At 42.3% G+C, this 19,085-nt stretch overlaps 1 protein-coding gene across 1 annotated transcript in view; it reads right to left on the reverse strand.

Annotated features, from left to right (window-relative positions):
• LOC122790957 (ubiquitin-conjugating enzyme E2Q-like protein 1) overlaps positions 1 to 19,085 on the reverse strand; it is a 267,038-nt gene that overhangs the window by 199,369 nt on the left and 48,584 nt on the right. The window lies entirely within an intron of this gene.

The raw sequence follows: 19,085 nt of genomic DNA on the forward strand, positions 1-19,085 counted from the left end.
ATGACAAGGTAACTATGTGGAATATAGGCAGAACCCCTGCCCACCTACACAATTAAAGGGATTGTCAAGGTAAATGACAAGGTAACTATGTGGAATATAGGCAGAACCCTGCCCACCTACACAATTAAAGGGATTGTCAAGGTAAATGACAAGGTAACTATGTGGAATATAGGCAGAACCCCTGCCCACCTACACAATTAAAGGGAATGTCAAGGTAAATGACAAGGTAACTATGTGGAATATAGGCAGAACCCTGCCCACCTACACAATTAAAGGCAATGTCAAGGTAAATGACAAGGTAACTATGTGGAATATAGGCAGAACCCCTGCCCACCTACACAATTAAAGGGATTGTCAAGGTAAATGACAAGGTAACTATGTGGAATATAGGCAGAACCCCTGCCCACCTACACAATTAAAGGGATTGTCAAGGTAAATGACAAGGTAACTATGTGGAATATAGGCAGAACCCCTGCCCACCTACACAATTAAAGGGAATGTCAAGGTAAATGACAAGGTAACTATGTGGAATATAGGCAGAACCCCTGCCCACCTACACAATTAAAGGGATTGTCAAGGTAAATGACAAGGTAACTATGTGGAATATAGGCAGAACCCCTGCCCACCTACACAATTAAAGGGATTGTCAAGGTAAATGACAAGGTAACTATGTGGAATATAGGCAGAACCCCTGCCCACCTACACAATTAAAGGCAATGTCAAGGTAAATGACAAGGTAACTATGTGGAATATAGGCAGAACCCCTGCCCACCTACACAATTAAAGGGATTGTCAAGGTAAATGACAAGGTAACTATGTGGAATATAGGCAGAACCCCTGCCCACCTACACAATTAAAGGGAATGTCAAGGTAAATGACAAGGTAACTATGTGGAATATAGGCAGAACCCCTGCCCACCTACACAATTAAAGGGATTGTCAAGGTAAATGACAAGGTAACTATGTGGAATATAGGCAGAACCCTGCCCACCTACACAATTAAAGGGATTGTCAAGGTAAATGACAAGGTAACTATGTGGAATATAGGCAGAACCCCTGCCCACCTACACAATTAAAGGGATTGTCAAGGTAAATGACAAGGTAACTATGTGGAATATAGGCAGAACCCCTGCCCACCTACACAATTAAAGGCAATGGCAAGGTAAATGACAAGGTAACTATGTGGAATATAGGCAGAACCCCTGCCCACCTACACAATTAAAGGGATTGTCAAGGTAAATGACAAGGTAACTATGTGGAATATAGGCAGAACCCCTGCCCACCTACACAATTAAAGGCAATGGCAAGGTAAATGACAAGGTAACTATGTGGAATATAGGCAGAACCCCTGCCCACCTACACAATTAAAGGCAATGTCAAGGTAAATGACAAGGTAACTATGTGGAATATAGGCAGAACCCCTGCCCACCTACACAATTAAAGGCAATGGCAAGGTAAATGACAAGGTAACTATGTGGAATATAGGCAGAACCCCTGCCCACCTACACAATTAAAGGCAATGGCAAGGTAAATGACAAGGTAACTATGTGGAATATAGGCAGAACCCCTGCCCACCTGCACAATTAAAGGCAATGGCAAGGTAAATGACATGGGAAAAGCAATGGCATGCCTTTGTTACAAGACACAAAATGGAAGGTTAGATAAACAGAGAAACCTGTGACTAGGAACACCTGATAGTTAAAGCAGAGCATGCTGGATGGGGCAAGAGGAAATAACCACATGTAATATTTAGCAAGTGACTGCAGATGAAGGTAAAGGAATAAATGTATACCTGACATGGACACTGAGTGACTGGGAGAGAAAAAAGTGTGAGAGAATTTGGAGGTTAGGGTAAATATATTGGAGAAATGAAAATAGACAAGGTTTTCATGGGAGGATTTTTTTTATAGAAGCAAGAAATATGAGGAGACTCCTTGAGATTTTTGGGAGGGACTATCACTGTAACACTAAACTCAACAAAAGAACAAATGCATGGAAACTAGGACAACACTATTACTTCACCTTCAAATCAAATTTATTTCAGTTCTTGAAGCTAAGAATATTACAGAAACAGGCTAACTGCAAATAAATAAAAACATTACAGCATTTCTTATAAATAGACATAAAACACAAACTAAACATTAATAAAATAGGCAGTAATGATTAGATGAAGGTTAGCTGCAATGCTAAAAATGTGATAATGACAAAAGCCCAGATAATTCAAAGCAAGTCCAAATAAATGTGAAATTAAATCATATTTAAAACACCTTAATGTCCAAGACCCTCTCAACAAAACTGGTAGAAGTTTCAGAAGTACATGGCAAATAGAATTAAAGAAGGAAGGAAGGGGAAAGTGGTGGGGCATTTAACAAAAGAAGGAAGGAAGGGGGAGTGGTGGGGTATTTAACAAAAGAAGGAAGGAAGGAAGGGGGAAGTGGTGGGGCATTTAACAAAAGAAGGAAGGAAGGGGGAGTGGTGGGACATTTAACAAAAGAAGGAAGGAAGGGGGAGTGGTGGGGCATTTAACAAAAGAAGGAAGGAAGGGGGAGTGGGGGGGCATTTAACAAAAGGAGGAAGGAAGGGGGGAGTGGTGGGGCATTTAACAAAAGAAGGAAGGAAGGGGGAGTGGTGGGGTATTTAACAAAAGAAGGAAGGAAGGGGTAGTGGTGGGACATTTAACAAAAGAAGGAAGGAAGGGGGAGTGGTGGGCCATTTAACAAAAGAAGGAAGGAAGGAAGGGGGAAGTGGTGGGGCATTTAACAAAAGAAAGAAGGAAGGGGGGAGTGGTGGGACATTTAACAAAAGAACGAAGGAAAGGCGAGTGGTGGGCCATTTAACACAAGAAGGAAGGAAGGGGGGGGTGGGACATTTAACAAAAGAAGTAAGGAAGGGGCAGTGGTGGGCCATTTAACAAAAGAAGGAAGGAAGGGGGAGTGGTGGAGCATTTAACAAAAGAAGGAAGGAAGGAAGGAAGGGGGAAGTGGTGGGCCATTTAACAAAAGAAGGAAGGAAGGAAGGGGGAAGTGGTGGGGCATTTAACAAAAGAAAGAAGGAAGGGGGGAGTGGTGGGGCACTTACCAGAAAAGATACCTGAGATTATATCTTTGCTCAAGCTAGAAATAAACTAATATGATTAACTTAGTCATGATTAGATGAGATACCAAGAGATACATGCAGAGAGCGGATATAAAAAACAGAGGGATAGAAGACCATGCCCATAGAGTATTAACTCTTTTTTTTCAGGTTTTGTCCCAGCTGCCTGTTGACCATCAACCCCCTCCTTGTTCTCCACCAGAGAAAATGCATTTCCATGTGTGCACCATGAGCACCTGCTATCGTCTCCACTTCCTGCAAGAGACAAGGGGGGTGCCCCATCATTCCTCTCGCATCCTAGATGAGGGCAGCAGCCCCCATCACTCCTCTTCCACCCTAGATGAGGGAGGCAGTCTCTATCACTCCTCTCCCACCTTAGATGAGTGGGCAGCCCCATCACTCCTCTACCACACCACCTGGCTCCTCCAGTGCTGTGGCCGCTAATCAAATCTCATTCACTTGGATCACAGTAAGGACATCATCCATCCGCACCATGGAGACAGGTAGGACATCATCCATCCACACCATGGGGACAGGTAGGACATCATCCATCCACACCATGGAGACAGGTAGGACATTAACTCCTAATTACAGGACTCTCCCACCCACCTGACTCCTCTAGTGCTGTGGCTGCTAATTGAATCTCATTCACCTAGATCACAGTAAGGACATCATACATCCGCACATTAGAGACAGGGAGGACATCATCTATCCACTCCATGGAGTCAGGCAGGACATTAACTCCTAATTACAGGGCATTATGGAAAAGGAAGCAATTGGCAGTGGACAGAATGGAAGGAAAGAGAAGGAAATGAGGTCAAAGGGCAATGGAGACAGAGGATGATACCTGGAAATCCTACAGCTAGGACTGATAGCAGTACACATCAGGAGGAGGACAGACAGACAGCTGACATTAATAAAGGTCCAGAAGAAACTCATGGGATCAAGGAATTGTAAAACAAACCAAGAAGAAAAGAAACACATGCCACAGCAGAGCATATGCCGTCTCTCTCTATCACTGTAATCTGTGGCAAATAAACTCACTTTAGTGGTCATTGTAATCTGTGGCAATTAAACTCACTTTAGTAGTCATTGTAATCTGTGGCAATTAAACTCACTTTACTGGTCATTGACTGTCAGTCTGACAGCTAAGCATTTACAAAGCAAATGAGCTTGCTTTTTAGCTGGACATGTATCATTAGAAAGATACTGATGCTGAATCTGCAAAATATGTAACTTCCATAGCAATTTTCCCCTCATGATTTCTCTGATGGGCACCCCCTCATGATTTCTCTGATGGGCATCCCCTTGTGACTTCTCTGATGGGCATCCCCTTATGATTTCTCTGATGGACATCCCCTTGTGAGTTCTCCGAAGGGCATCCCCTTGTGATTTCTCTGATGGGCATCCCCTTGTGATTTCTCTGATGGGCATCCCCTTGTGATTTCTCTGATGGGCATCCCCTTGTGATTTCTCTGATGGGCATCCCCTTGTGACTTCTCTGATGGGCATCCCTCATGACTTCTCTGATGGGCATCCCCTTGTGATTTCTCTGATGGGCATCCCCTTGTGATTTCTCTGATGGGCATCCATAATTACTTGCTGGGCTAAATTCAACTAAGCATTCAATCCCTATTACATCATATTGTGGTTGAAAAATTCCTTTAGTACCAAACTCCTTACCACAGAACTATTTGTCTGGATATCAGACTTTTGCATCATCTTCTCCCTAAATATGGGTATTGAAGACCTATATTCCATACACGAGCAGCTGTTCCCTCCATCTGGCTGTTTCATCTAGTACCAGATATTGGCAGTCTAAGTAAAGTGATTGCTATAGAGATACATAATATTTGTACTGCATATCTATTGACTTTGTCACTGTAAAAAAGTGGCACATGGCAACTTCACTGACTGAATAAAACTGTGGGGTCCATACTTCTCATTCACCTACGTTTCCTCCCTTCGCAATGACTTTCTTCGTTTACCAGTAGACCCACATGTTTTACCCATCCCCTTCCTCCCACACTCACTTCTTAATTACCTTGGTTACATATCTAGTTTTTGCATCATGTGATTATCAAACCCCACCTACTGCAGCTCCAAAAGTATACACATGCTACACTCTATTGTGTTCTTACAAGTTACCTCGGAAACACACTACCTATATTCATCCATGATGCATTCAGCTACCTTATTTATGGCTACCATCCTTGGTGTAAATCTATATAGTGCTACCTTTGTCATTCTAAAACATCATCTTACAAATCAGTATGAATGAGCTATTCTGAAACCATCTCATGACCTCTAAACACTCAACGTATTTGGCTCCATGGTACCATTCACTCCCATCATGACCTCTAAACATTCAATGAATTCAGTTCCATGGTACCATTCACTCCCATCGCGACCTCTAAATACTGAATGCATTCAGCTCCCTGGTACTATTCACTCCCATCACGACCTCTAAACATTCAGTGAATTCAGTTCCATGGTACCATTCACTCCCATCACGACCTCTAAACACTCACCATATTCAGGTCCATGGTACCATTCACTCCCATGACGACCTCTAAACACTCGATGTATTCAGGTCCATGGGACCATTCACTCCCATGACGACCTCTAAACACTCGATGTATTCAGGTCCATGGGACCATTCACTCCCATCACGACCTCTAAACACTCAATGTATTCGGGTCCATGGTACCATTCACTCCCATCACAACCTCTAAACACTCGCCGTATTCAGGTCCATGGGACCATTCACTCCCATCACGACCTCTAAACACTCACCGTATTCAGGTCCATGGTACCATTCACTCCCAGGGTCTAACATCATATGTCTACTAAGCATCCGTTCTCAGATTCACTAACCTCCTCCCCTTCCTACTCCTGCAACATGCTTATAATCATCCCACAGTCTTTAATTCATTACTAATAAATTAAGTATAATTTTATAATTATTTTAATGGCTGTTGACTTACAGCTGTTCCTGAACTACATTATAACTTTACTCTCTTTACAAATGCTTAAACCTCTCAAATCTCAACCATTTACTCAGCATTAATTGGTACTTAATACTATGTTTGACTCCAGCTTTCACACTCATATTTATATCTATCTTTTCAATGTACCATAGGTATACCCAGTGTTTTCATAAATATGTTTTTTTCTCTCTTCTCTTCCTGTCTTGTTGCTTCATTATTATGCTCCTAAATAAACTTAAATCAACTATTTGTTGTATACAGTATACAAAGTTTTATATAGTGTAGTTAGCAGTTGGTTATTAGTGCTTAGTTAGCTGCTTAGTTGTGAATTGTTAATTCTTTCCTGGTTGTTAATCCTTTGTATCTGTGGAATTCCTTATCTTATATTATGTTTAATAAGAATTTTTCCAATAAAAAGATATTTGAAAAAAAAAATCAAATCTTAAAATTTCTGGTCTTAATAAAAAAAAAAAAAAAAAAAGAAATAAGGTTTACCTAATGTCAAGTCACCATACATCGAGTTATGATTTTCTGAAAGTTGAAATCCAAAAATCATATTGAAAAACAATAAAAACAATAAAGAAATATATATATATATATATATATATATATATATATATATATATATATATATATATATATATATATATATATAGGTTTATAGGTAGGTACTAGGCTATCGGCCCAAGGGCCTACGTAACCTTAGCCAGCAAGGTACCATAGTTTACGCCACCCAAGAAAGTTATTTACCTGTGCCACTGTCCAGCAGAGACACAGAAGTGATCCCCGGGGTGTATTTCCTATTTCCCATCCACTCATCAAGATTTTTCTTGAAGAGTGCTAATGAAGAACTTTGCTTGACATAGATGGGTAGCTTGTTCCAGAGTATAAGAAGTCTCTGGCACAGGAATCTATACCTCCAGCACGTCCTGTTTATTGTGGTGACAAGGTTTAAGTCCCTAGAGTGTGTAGCTTGGAGGGAGTGGGATTTCTTTAGGTGTAGCATGTCCAACAGCTGTGGGTTTGACATAGCTTTATATGTTAGGTAGAGAACACCTTGGAGTAGGCGATATGCTACAGAGTAAAGCTGGAGTTTTTTGAGGCGGTCAGTGTAGGGCATTTGTTTGAGGCCAGTAATCCTCTTTGTGAGGTACTGCTATGGCCTTTCCAGCTGCTGCAGATGTCTTGTGAGGTACATTCCAAAAGGGGCGTTGTACTCTATAATGGGTCTAATGAGTGATGAGTAGAGGGGAAAAATGACCTCTTTTTTCCTGGATGAGAACCCTTTTATGATGAGGTGTGCCACATAGAAGGACTTCCTGACTACTGTGGCGATGTTACTATCAAAGGAGAGACTACTGTCCACCTGGGTCACAAGGTCTCTTATCACGCATTTGGTGTTAAGTAGATTGCTGCCTATGTGATAGTTCATGGGTACAGAGTTATATATATATTCATTCACTTCTGATTGTTGAATTACCAAAACTTCGAATTTCATATGGTTGAGACCATATGATTGATGCTTCGGAATCTTGAAATTCTGAAATAAATCAAAAAAAAAAAAAAAAAACACCTTTCTCAATGTTTATGCAGGTGGGTAAGCCCCCCTGCACAAGTGCACACCCCTGCTACTTAAATATACCAACGCCAAGATCACACTACAGCGAGGAAAAGAGAAATCTCCCGTTCCGCTCTGTATGCAAATCTCCATTCAGAATTTCGAAGTTCTAAAATTTCGATCATATGGTCTCGACCATATGGAATTTGAGATTTTAGAAATTCAGAATTCTGAAGGGAACCCATATATATATATATATATATATATATATATATATATATATATATATATACACATATATACACATAAATATGTTTTTTTTTTGCAGAGGGGCAAGCCCTTCCTACATCACCATATGGGATGCTTGGACCTCTACATCTTCCTAAGTTATATATACCAACTTAATGGTCGTACTACAAGGGAAGAGAGAGAAAACCCTCCCTCTATACCCATGCCAAAAAGTGTACTGCCAGCTCACACACTGCAACACACTGAGGTTAAAAGAAGCATGACATTACGAAAAGGCTCAATGACGGTAAGTATACCCTAAAAAATGCATTTTCTTGAGCGCTGTAGTACGTGTTAGTGACATGCTGCTCTAGGATTCAGGAACATCTGACTCAAACAAACCAATAGTAACTCTCCATTCATTGTATCCACATATCAACCCTACCATCCTACCATAGCCACAGACCAAGAAAAAGGCTCAATGGCAATATTCTCCAGTGAAAAGTCAGTCCCCTCGCAGCTGTTGTTGGTCTCATCTCAAACAAATCAAGACCCAAAGTGAACAGCATGATCATGTCACACAGGCTCCCACCTAAAAGATAACAACCCCCTTCCCATGAACATCAACATAGGTTCTCTTCTGTCCACTATTTTTTCTGTATTAGACAGCTACAATGTCATTGGGGGGGGATCATTGTCTTCCAGCATAGCTCAATGATCTCTTAAAACTATATAAAGTCAATACCAATGTCAACCATCCAAGCTAGAAGTTTCAAAGAACAAGACCCTAGAATGCAAAATACCTCTCACCAGATGAATGCAGCTGAAACCTTAGAACTTCCATAAGTCCAAGAGTGAAAAAATGCAACGTATGAGCTAGTTGTTACCAGTTAAGTAGTACCCTAAGGAGCAGGGCCCCAAATTATGTAGGGTAGCATAAATGAAGACTAGAGTTTTATTAGTTATAGCTGACTAAAATAGTAGCCAGGGCAGATTTTGTAGCAGTGGTTTAATATGGTGGCATCAAGATACCCCAGTAGGTAGCCTGTTGACAGAATTTTTAATCAGTTTTGCAGATGGTCAAGTTAGAGGCCAGTACTCCCAGGTATAGGGCACTATGCCAGTCCAGCCGAGAAGACCAAAGGTATACACTACTGCAGGTAAATCTGTGAAGATGTAAGGTGTATTACTGCAGGCAAATATGTGAAGGGATAAGGTACACTATTGCAGGTAAATCTGTGAAGGGATAAGGTGCACCATTACAGGTAACTCTGTGAAGGGATGAGGTGCACCACTGCAGGTAAATCTGTAAAAGGATAAGGTACTGGTCTGTATCAGTTTGCTGAAAGTTATTTTCAGTGAACATCTTTTCGTCTACACATATTCAACAAAAATCACTTCTGCGAGTCACTGAATTTTCCAAGGGCAGTGAAGTAGTTAGCCAATAACTCAACTTTGCATTTTTCCCCACTGTAGTGTTATCTTGGTGTTGGTATATATAGTTGGGAGGTGTAGGGTGTGAAGCCCCCCACTTGGGTTGGTTTGATTTAATTAGTTGTGGGTTCTGTTCTGCTGTGGAGCAATTGTTTCATTGCCTTTGGAAAATTCAAAGAATCACAGAAATGTTTTTTTGTTGAATATGTGTTGACAAGGAGTTGTTTGCTGAAAATAACTTTCAGCGAACTAATATAGATCCATAAGGTACACCACTGCAGGTAAATCTGTGAATAGATAAGGTGTAGTACTGCAGGTATATCTGTGAAGGGATAAACTGCACCACTGCAGGTAAGTCTGAAAAGAGATAAGGTACACCACTGCAGGTAAATCTGTGAAGGGACAAGGTGCACCACTGCATGTAAATCTGTAATGGGATTAAGTGCACCACTGCAGGTAAATTTGTGAAGGGGTAAGGTACACCACTGCAGGTAAATCTGTAAAGGGATAAGGTGAACTACTCAAGTAACTCTGTGAAGGGATAAGGTGTTGAATGAAGGTGATATTTTTCAGATGATAACAGTATGCCTTGACAACAGTAGGCATCTGGCCCCTAAGGGTGAGATGATTGTCAAATATTACCCTAAATTTCACAACCTCAACATGAATTTCAGTTTGCCTACGCTGTAGATAACATTCAGGGACAAAACAGAAGCAGAATTATGAATGGTGAGTTTTAACCACTTACCAACCATCCAATTCTGAATGCAGGGCAAGTATGAAGCAAATTTGTTTAAGGCAGACTTGAGGGATGAAGAGCTACAGCTCTCTATCATCAGCACAGCAATGGTAGTTTAACTTTCTCCTTCAGTGAGACCTCCAAGTGGGAACATGCCCAAGTGAACAACAGTGGGCCTAGAACTGACTTGTGGCAGTGGGCCTAGAACTGATCTATGCCAGTGGGCTTAGAATTGACCTGTGGTGGTGGGCCTAGAACTGACTTGTGGCATTGGGCCTAGAACTGACTTCTGGTATTGGGTCTAGAACTGACCTGTGGCAGTGGGCCTAGAACTGACCTGTGGTGGTGGGCCTAGAACTGACTTGTGGCACTGGGCCTAGAACTGGCCTGTGGCAGTAGGCCTGGAACTGACATGTGGTGGTAGGCCTAGAACTGACCTGTGGCACTCCATACGTTAGAGTAAAAGGAGAGGATATATTAACTGCAGTCCCAACTCTGTGAGTACAGAGTGAAAGAAATCATGCAAACCACTACTGTACTACCCCTAAGATACTGTAATAATGGCTCGACCTGTCAGAAATCATGCAAAGCACTGCTGTACTACCCCTAAGATACTGTAATAATGGCTCGACCTGTCAGAAATCATGCAAAGCACTGCTGTACTACCCCTAAGATACTGTAATAATGGCTCGACCTGTCAGAAATCATGCAAACCACTGCTGCACTACCCCTAAGATACTGTAATAATGGCTCGACCTGTCAGAAATCATGCAAAGCACTGCTGTACTACCCCTAAGATACTGTAATAATGGCTCGACCTGTCAGAAATCATGCAAAGCACTGCTGTACTACCCCTAAGATACTGTAATAATGGCTCGACCTGTCAGAAATCATGCAAAGCACTGCTGTACTACCCCTAAGATACTGTAATAATGGCTCGACCTGTCCAGCAGAATTTCATAGACCACCATGTCAAATGCTGAAAAAGTATCTAAGAGGACTAAGAGGACCAAGATGAAATAATAAAACTGATCTGTAGTCAACAACAGATCATTAAACAACCTCGCAAGAGCTGTCTTTCTGGTATGTCTGGGACAATGGAATGGGTCACATTTTTATTAGCACTCAGATAAGAATCCATAATCTCATGGTCTGCCATGTCAAATGCTGAAGAAGGATCTATGAGGACTAAGACAAAATAACAGTGATCTCTACCCACACAGCGATAATTAAACAACCTAAGAGCAGTCTCTGTGTAGGACAATTTGCAAGCTTCTGAACCCCCCAAGCCTTTCTGTGTTGGAGGGAAGCCTTCTAGTTTATCTGTGGGAGTGGTAAGCACTAGGTAGCCTATCTACCACAAGAGGAGTGGTTTCTGGCCCAGAAATTGTAGTTTATTTGCCGTTTGAGCAGTTTTTCTATGTTTTTCAACTTTCTGGTTTAAAAGCCCGCATTTGCGCTTGTTTCCCACCTTTCCTGTAACTAGTCTAGTCCAGATACAGATTTGCTGTATCCAGGACTGTTTTTAAGCTTCTGAGCCTCCCAAGCCTTTCTGTGTTGGAGGGAAGCCTTCTACCTTATCAGTGGGATTGGTAAGCACTAAGTGGCCTATCTACTACAAGAGTAGTGGTTTCTGGACCAGAAACTATAGTTTGTTGGCCTTTTAGGTAGCTTTTGTCCATCTCTTTCAACTTTTAGGTTTAAAAGCCCACATTTGCACTTGTTTCCTGCCTTTCCTGAAACTAGTCTAGTCCAGATACAGGTTTGCTGTATCCAGGACTGTTTGTAAGCTTCTGCAAATTGCCAAAAAGTCTGCTCTTTAATTTTTCCCTTAGATCTGCTAGTTCTCTCCTCTCCTGCACTTTTACTAGCTTATTAGTCTAGCACTTTACCAGACTTCTTGTAGCAATTATTGTAGTACATAAAAGTGCTACCAGCACTAAATGTTCTAAAAGGAAACAGCTCCACTACTTATTATTAATGCCCACCCCTCCAGGCATGTCTAAAGGTCAGTTCCCTATGCTTTTTCCTATTAACCTGGTGAACTTGGGCATCCTGAGGCAATGTAGCAACTGCGTCATGTATACTGACAACCCTCTCCTCTTACCTCCCAACACTCAGACGTGCGAGAGATACACTTATATATCCAAATTGGAAGCCACGCACTCTCCAGCCAAGACTGGAATAGCTTGTCAAGAGGAGAAGTTCAACACTTGAACCACACCACATGGAAAACATAGCCCTCCAGAACACACACCAGCACTGCCTTCACATAAAAACACAAACCACACACCCACCTTTGCGGAGGCTGTCAATAAACATTTACCCAAACAGCAGAGACCTCCAAGGCAGAAATGCACTCATCCACCACAACACAACACTAATCGTGAGACACATAACTCTCCTAAACAGTGTGCCACTCAACCAAAGCCCCTAAGCCAAAACAGCATGCCCAACACATTAGTCATAGGTGGCTCAATAGCGAGGCATGCTGATGTCCCACTCACTAGGTTGAATAAGGAGAAAGTAACAGTCAGCTGCCTGTCAGGTGCCAGGATCTGCCACACAACGCACACACTCAGGTCCCTCAACAACAGGTACAAATATGACTCTGTCATTGTACATGTGGGTGTGAATGACCTGAGATGTACCTCCCTGGACTACATGAAAAGAGACATGGAGGAGCTCTCGGATTATGTAACCCAGAAGGGTATGACCCTAGCCCTGAGCAGCCTCCTACCATCACCCAGAATGATACCACAGTACAAGCAGAAAATTATTGATTTCAACAATTGGCTAAGTTTCTGGTGTCATTCTAAGGGGATCCAGTATCTGTCTGCCTGAGATAACAGATTCTAAGGGGATCCAGTATCTGTCTGCCTGGGATGACATGATTGACAGACCTCAATGCTTTGCCAGAGATGCCCTCCATCTGTCACCACTGAACTTCCGGATATTGACCAAGGTTCTTACCACCCCTATAGTGTCTTTTTTTAGGTGGTGTTCCAAAGGCCAAATTACCACCAAAACAGTTACAAACAAATGCAATTTGAGGGTCATGCTGCTCAAGCCTAGAAGTCTAAATCTCAAAATGCACTCACTCAAAGCACTCCTTAAAATGGAGAACATCAACATTTGTGCTGTAACAGAGAGCTGGTTCAAGGCAGCAGAAAGCACCCCTGCACTACCAGGCTATAACTCATTCCACACTTTTTGGCCCCAGAACTTGGACCAAAGCTCCAAAGGTGGTGGTGTTTCCATATTCATAAAGGATGTGCACACCTCCAGACTGGTAGCCCAACATAATGCATCAGAGATACTTCAGGTGCAGCTAACACTGGGTAAGACAGCGATTCAGGTCGTAGCCTGCTATAGGTCCCCAACCATGTCCCAAGACTTACACTCCACGTTCCTAAGCACCCTGGAGAATATTAGGGTCCAACCTAACACTCTCATACTGGGCGACTTCAACTACCCCTCCATTAACTGGGAAAACTACTCATGTGCCAATACACTTGCCCAACGTTTCCTGGAATTTATTAACTCCAATGCCCTGGACCAGCTTGTTCTTACCCCCACTAGAGGTAGCAACATCCTTGACCTGGTCATTACTAACATGGGTGACTGTTGCTCTACACCAATAGTCAACTCCTCCCTGGTCAGATCTGACCACAAACTAATCATCTTGGCAATCCACCCCCCCCCCCGCAAAGGTAACCACCATAAAAAACTTCTCCAAAGCTAATTCTGGGCTCCTAAAAACAGAGGTGGCTCATGAGACCGTCAAATCACACACTAATGTCCCATACGAACACATACACAAATGCATGGATCTCACCATACCCAATAGATGAAGACGCTCTCCTCCAAAAAAGGAAGACAATCTGGTGGTCCCCTGGCATAAACAAACTTTACAACAGGAGGAGGGAACTGATGCTGAATAAGGTGAAGCCCCAAGACTGGAAAAACTCCCTTATCAGCCTCAACTAAAAGATGAGATCCCTCATCAAATCCTCTAAAGCTAGCTATGAAAACAGATTTGCAGCAGGTAGTACAGACAACTACAAGGCCTTCTATAGTTATGTAAAGAATCTCCATGGCAGTACCCAGATTTGCTCTGAGCTACTGCACAATGGTACCTCCTATACCGAGCCAACAGATATTGCCAATATACTGGCCGACAGATTCAGTGCCAACTTTACCCCCCCAAAGGACCGATCACAATACCAGAGGAATGCCAGACACCCAGAATTGCTGCAGCACAGGTTAAAGCTGCAAACTGGGAGCCATTATTAAATCCCCAAATTATGTGGATACTCTACAAAAGGGCATTACAGAAACAGATGCTTGGTGCCAGAGCCATTGGCTCAAGCTCAATGCCAAGAAATGTATAGTTATCCCCTTTGGGAAAAAACATGTACCCATGAATTACCACATAGGTGGCAGTACACTAAACACCAAAAGTGTGATAAGAGACTTAGGAACAAAGGTGGATAGTAGTCTCACCTTCGATAACCACATCGCCACAACAGTCAGGAAATCCTTCTATGTGGCACACCTCATCACTAAGGGCTTTTCATCCAGAAAAAAGGAGGTCATTATCCCACTGTACTCATCCCTCATTAGACCTATTATAGAATACAATGCCCCATTTGATATGTACCTCTCAAGACATCTGCAACAACTGGAAAGGCCACAGAAATACCTCACTAAAAGAATCACAGGTCTAAAGCAGATGCCCTACACTGACCACCTTAAAAAACTCCAGCTATACTCTGTCGCATATTGTCTACTCAGGGGCGATCTCTGCTTAACATACAAGGCCATATCAAACCCAGAGCTGTTGGACATGCTACACTTAAAGAAATCCCAATCCCTCAGAGCCACATGCTCCAGGGATCTAAACCATGTCATCACAATAAACAAAACATGCTGGAGGGATGATAGGTTCCTGACCCAGAGACTCCCCAGACTCTGGAATAGATTGCCCATACATGTCAAGCAGAGCACCTCTTTGGCCCTCTTCAAAAGGAACCTTGACGATTGGATGGGAGAAAGGAAATTCACCCCAGGGATCACGTCAGTCGCCCTGCTAGACAGGGGTCCAGGAAAGTAAATACTGTGGCAAGAAATAGCCAGGGAATTGTTATGGCTAGACTTGTATAGTCCCTAGGGCCAATAGCCTAGTACCAACCTATGAACCTATTGTACAAGACCAAGAATACAGCTTCCATGGGACCCGACAATATCCCTGGATGGGTTCTACATGAACTACAAAGTGAACTGGCACCACATCTATGTGCCCTGTTCAATCACAGCCTCACCTCAGGCTTTGTCCCTCCTGAATGGTGCACTGCTACAGTCATCTCTTTCCACAAAGGAGGAGTGACTACAGACCTTGGGAACTATCGTCCCATTAGCCTGATGAGTCTAATATGCAAAGCTATGGAATGCATCATCATGGACCTAATAAACAAGAATATAGGGAATCTCCAAACTCTGTATCCCACACAGTTTGGTTTTGCGAAGGGTAGATCATGCCTGCTCAACCTGGTTGACTTCTTTGAGTCAGTCACCAGAGCTGTGGATGAAGGCAAGGTGGCTCATACAGCCTACCTTGATCTGGCGAAGGCCTTTGATACCATTCCCCACTCAGGAATCATAGAAAAACTCACTAAGCTAGGCATCAACCCCTATATCACTAGGTGGGTTGCAAACTAGCTCACAGATAGAGCCCACACTGTGAAAGTAGCTGACTCCAAGTCAGACTGCTTACCAGTCATGAGTGGAGTCCCACAGGGTTTGGTCCTGGGTCATCTCCTGTTTGGTATCTACTTCTCTGCAGTCCAGGCCGACACAAAGAGACTCTGGCTGACAAAGTTCCAGACGATTGCAAGTTGAGAGATATTATTAACTCCCCAAGTGATGTTGATATCCTACAGAAAGGCCTCAATGAGACCAACAACTGGTGTCAGAACCATGGCCTTAAGCTCAATGCCAAAAAATGTGTCATCATCCTCTTTAGGAAAAACTTAGTTCCCATGAATTACCACATCAGTGGTAGTCCACTGAACACAGAAGGTGTTATAAGAGATCTGAGAACACAGGTTGACAGCAACCTCTCTTTTGACCACCACATTGCCATTGTGGTCAGAAAGTCCTTCTATGTGGCACATCTCATTATTAAGGGTTTTGCATCCAGGAAGAAAGACATCATTGTCTCCCTCTACTCTTTCCTCATTAGGCCAATCATCAAGTACAATGCCCCATTTAGCATGTACCTCACTAGACACCTGCAACAACTGGAGAGGCCACCAAAGTACCCCACAAAGAGGATCCTAGGCCTTAAACACTTGTCCTATATGGACAGACTTAAAAAACTGCAACTATTTTCTGTCTCATATCGCCTACTTAGAAGCAATCTCTGCTTGACTTACAAAGCCATGTCTGACCCAGCTCTGTTAGAAATGCTACATCTAAAGAAATCCCAATCCCTCCACACCACATGCTCCAGAGACCTCAACCTCATTACCACAATTAGCAGAACAGTTGAAGGGACAGGTTTATAACCAAGAGATTGCCCATGCTATGGAATAGACTTCTCATACATGTCGAACAGAGCACCTCACTGGCTCTCTTCAAGAGAAATTTTGATGAGTGGATGGGAAATAGAAAATTCACCCCAGGGATCACTCCAGTGGCTCTACTCGACAGAGGCACTGGGAACTAAGGTCGGGTGGTATGATGCCAGGGTAATCCTATGGGCTAGGCTTGCAAAGGCTCCAGGGCCATTAGCCTAGTACACACCTATGAACCTATAAGCCTATGAACCTATGTCTGGATGAAAACCCAGAATAGAATGGATCATGTATTTAATTAGCACTCAAATAATGCAGTTGCAAAAATACTGCCATCTCATTAACCTTACCAAAAAGTGGTAGGCTTGAGACTGTAATTATCCAGATTATTAAAAAATAAGCCTTCTTAAGAATAGAAGTAAACTAACGTTCCATTAACAGTGATAGAAAAACTCCTTTCACAAGAGACAGTTTAGAGATATGGTAAGAGACTGGGTCCAATACCTTCAGGCATGGTGTTATAAGATTGGTAGGATAAGGGTCCCGTCCATAGGTGGTTAAACATATTCTGGAAATGAGAGTGATGAACTCATCTTAATTAGGAATATTAAACTGTAGCCAATAACCAGGAGAGCACTCATCTGGGCCACTGAAATCCTGTATGAACACCCCCAAACCAACAATAAACCTGATGGAGACAAGCTTAGCAGTGAAGTACAGAGCATTGAGTTCACATTCATCCACTGAAAGAAATCTCTAAGGGGAAAGAGCGGTAAGTTCAATCAGTACACCCATAAGACACTGCTGGTTGGGTTCATCACTATTAGGATTTCCAATGACAAAAATAATGACGTCTCCCAGATAACTTTGGCCTAACTGATAGAATAATGTTCATCTAGCAGAAGCTTGTTTTCACCCTGTCCTTCTTAATGTACATAATGCAGGATCATACCATGCTACATATGGTCACACATGGACAGAATGGAGATTATTTTGAGTCATGCTGTCAACGGCTTATTCTGCACCTCAACAGGCTATTTAATGTCCAGAGCATTGAACTCCTGCAATTATGAAGGAGTGTGGAAATACACAAATCAGAGGAAGCACGACTCAGATTTCTATATACATTGCACTCTGGCCTGATGTAGTACCCAGGGTAGATCTTCCAAAAAGATGACTAAGTGTATGGACAGACCATGTCACGTGACAGGCTCTACTGCCAAAACTTTGATCTCACCAATCACCTGGAACACCAGGTGCAATCATGTACATGTATGGGTAACAGTGGTAACAGTTTGAGCAAACTTGTATCCTTTCATAATACACAAGTATTCTGACTTCTTATCCACCCAGATTTTGAAGCTATCTAAAATTAACTATCTGGGCAACATCAGCACAAATGAAATACTAAAACAATGAATCAGTAAACTCCTGAAAGAACATTCTTGCACTACCTGTTGGATAGTCGAAAAGGTGATATAGACAGTTTGATCTGCTGTCATGATATATTTAGTGGAGTTGTCAGTCCCAGCTGTGACCTCGTTCAGCACAATGATGATAGGACAAAGGAAGTTAACCCACTACTGGACTTATCAAATCTGTAATGCTGCAGAACTAATAGTGATAGATTGATGTTAAGAAGCAAGTCAAATTTAATAACAAACTTGTTCCTGATAGACTTTACATTAAAAAACATCAGAGAGCAGAGTCACAAATCCGCATGTCCCATCTACCTGCCCCTGAAGAAAAGACAGCTCCATAGGTACATGTCAAAAACTGTACTGTTAAGTATCAATAACATTCACATCTTTGGCATCATTACCAATGTGCCTAACTCCTCCACCCCAGACTAAAAGTGTCCAGTCTCCATTCTCTATCTCCTATTTCAGAACCACTAGTGAAAGCCATCTTTACTCAGGTGACTAAACACTTTAATGGTCACAACCTGTTATTCCCCAATCAAAACAGATTCTGAAAGGGTGACAGTGCCATCTCTGTACTGTTTTCCCTACAGACAGTTACTATCATAACATTGACTTTGGCAACCACAGGTGGACAGTCTTCACAGACCAGACCGAAACTATCAGTTCTGCTAGTCACACTAAATTTATCACCCACCTCCCCAACTACCAACTCAGACATTTGGTAGTTAATTGGTTTCAGGATGGAGTCGTCTCAAGGCACTCAATCCTAGACAAATGGATGTATAGCTATAAAACAAAAATGCTGAAACCACATTGATGAGTTGAAATGGATGAACCTGCATCGTTGTATAAAAAGGAGTTTTCAATGAAACTTAAAGTCCTGCAGAGTCGATTATCCGAACTAATTGGGACCTACGGTAGCTCGGATAACCAAACATGTAACTGAACCGGATGAAAACCTCTAAACCTGCCTCTGATGAACATTAAACAAGAAAAATAAAACAAATTTACTGTAAACACAAAACAGTACTTATATTATTGT

This window comes from Protopterus annectens, chromosome 16.part0, assembly GCF_019279795.1.
Source record: "Protopterus annectens isolate FY-2018-M chromosome 16.part0, PAN1.0, whole genome shotgun sequence".
Classification (NCBI taxonomy): Eukaryota; Metazoa; Chordata; order Ceratodontiformes; family Protopteridae; genus Protopterus; species Protopterus annectens.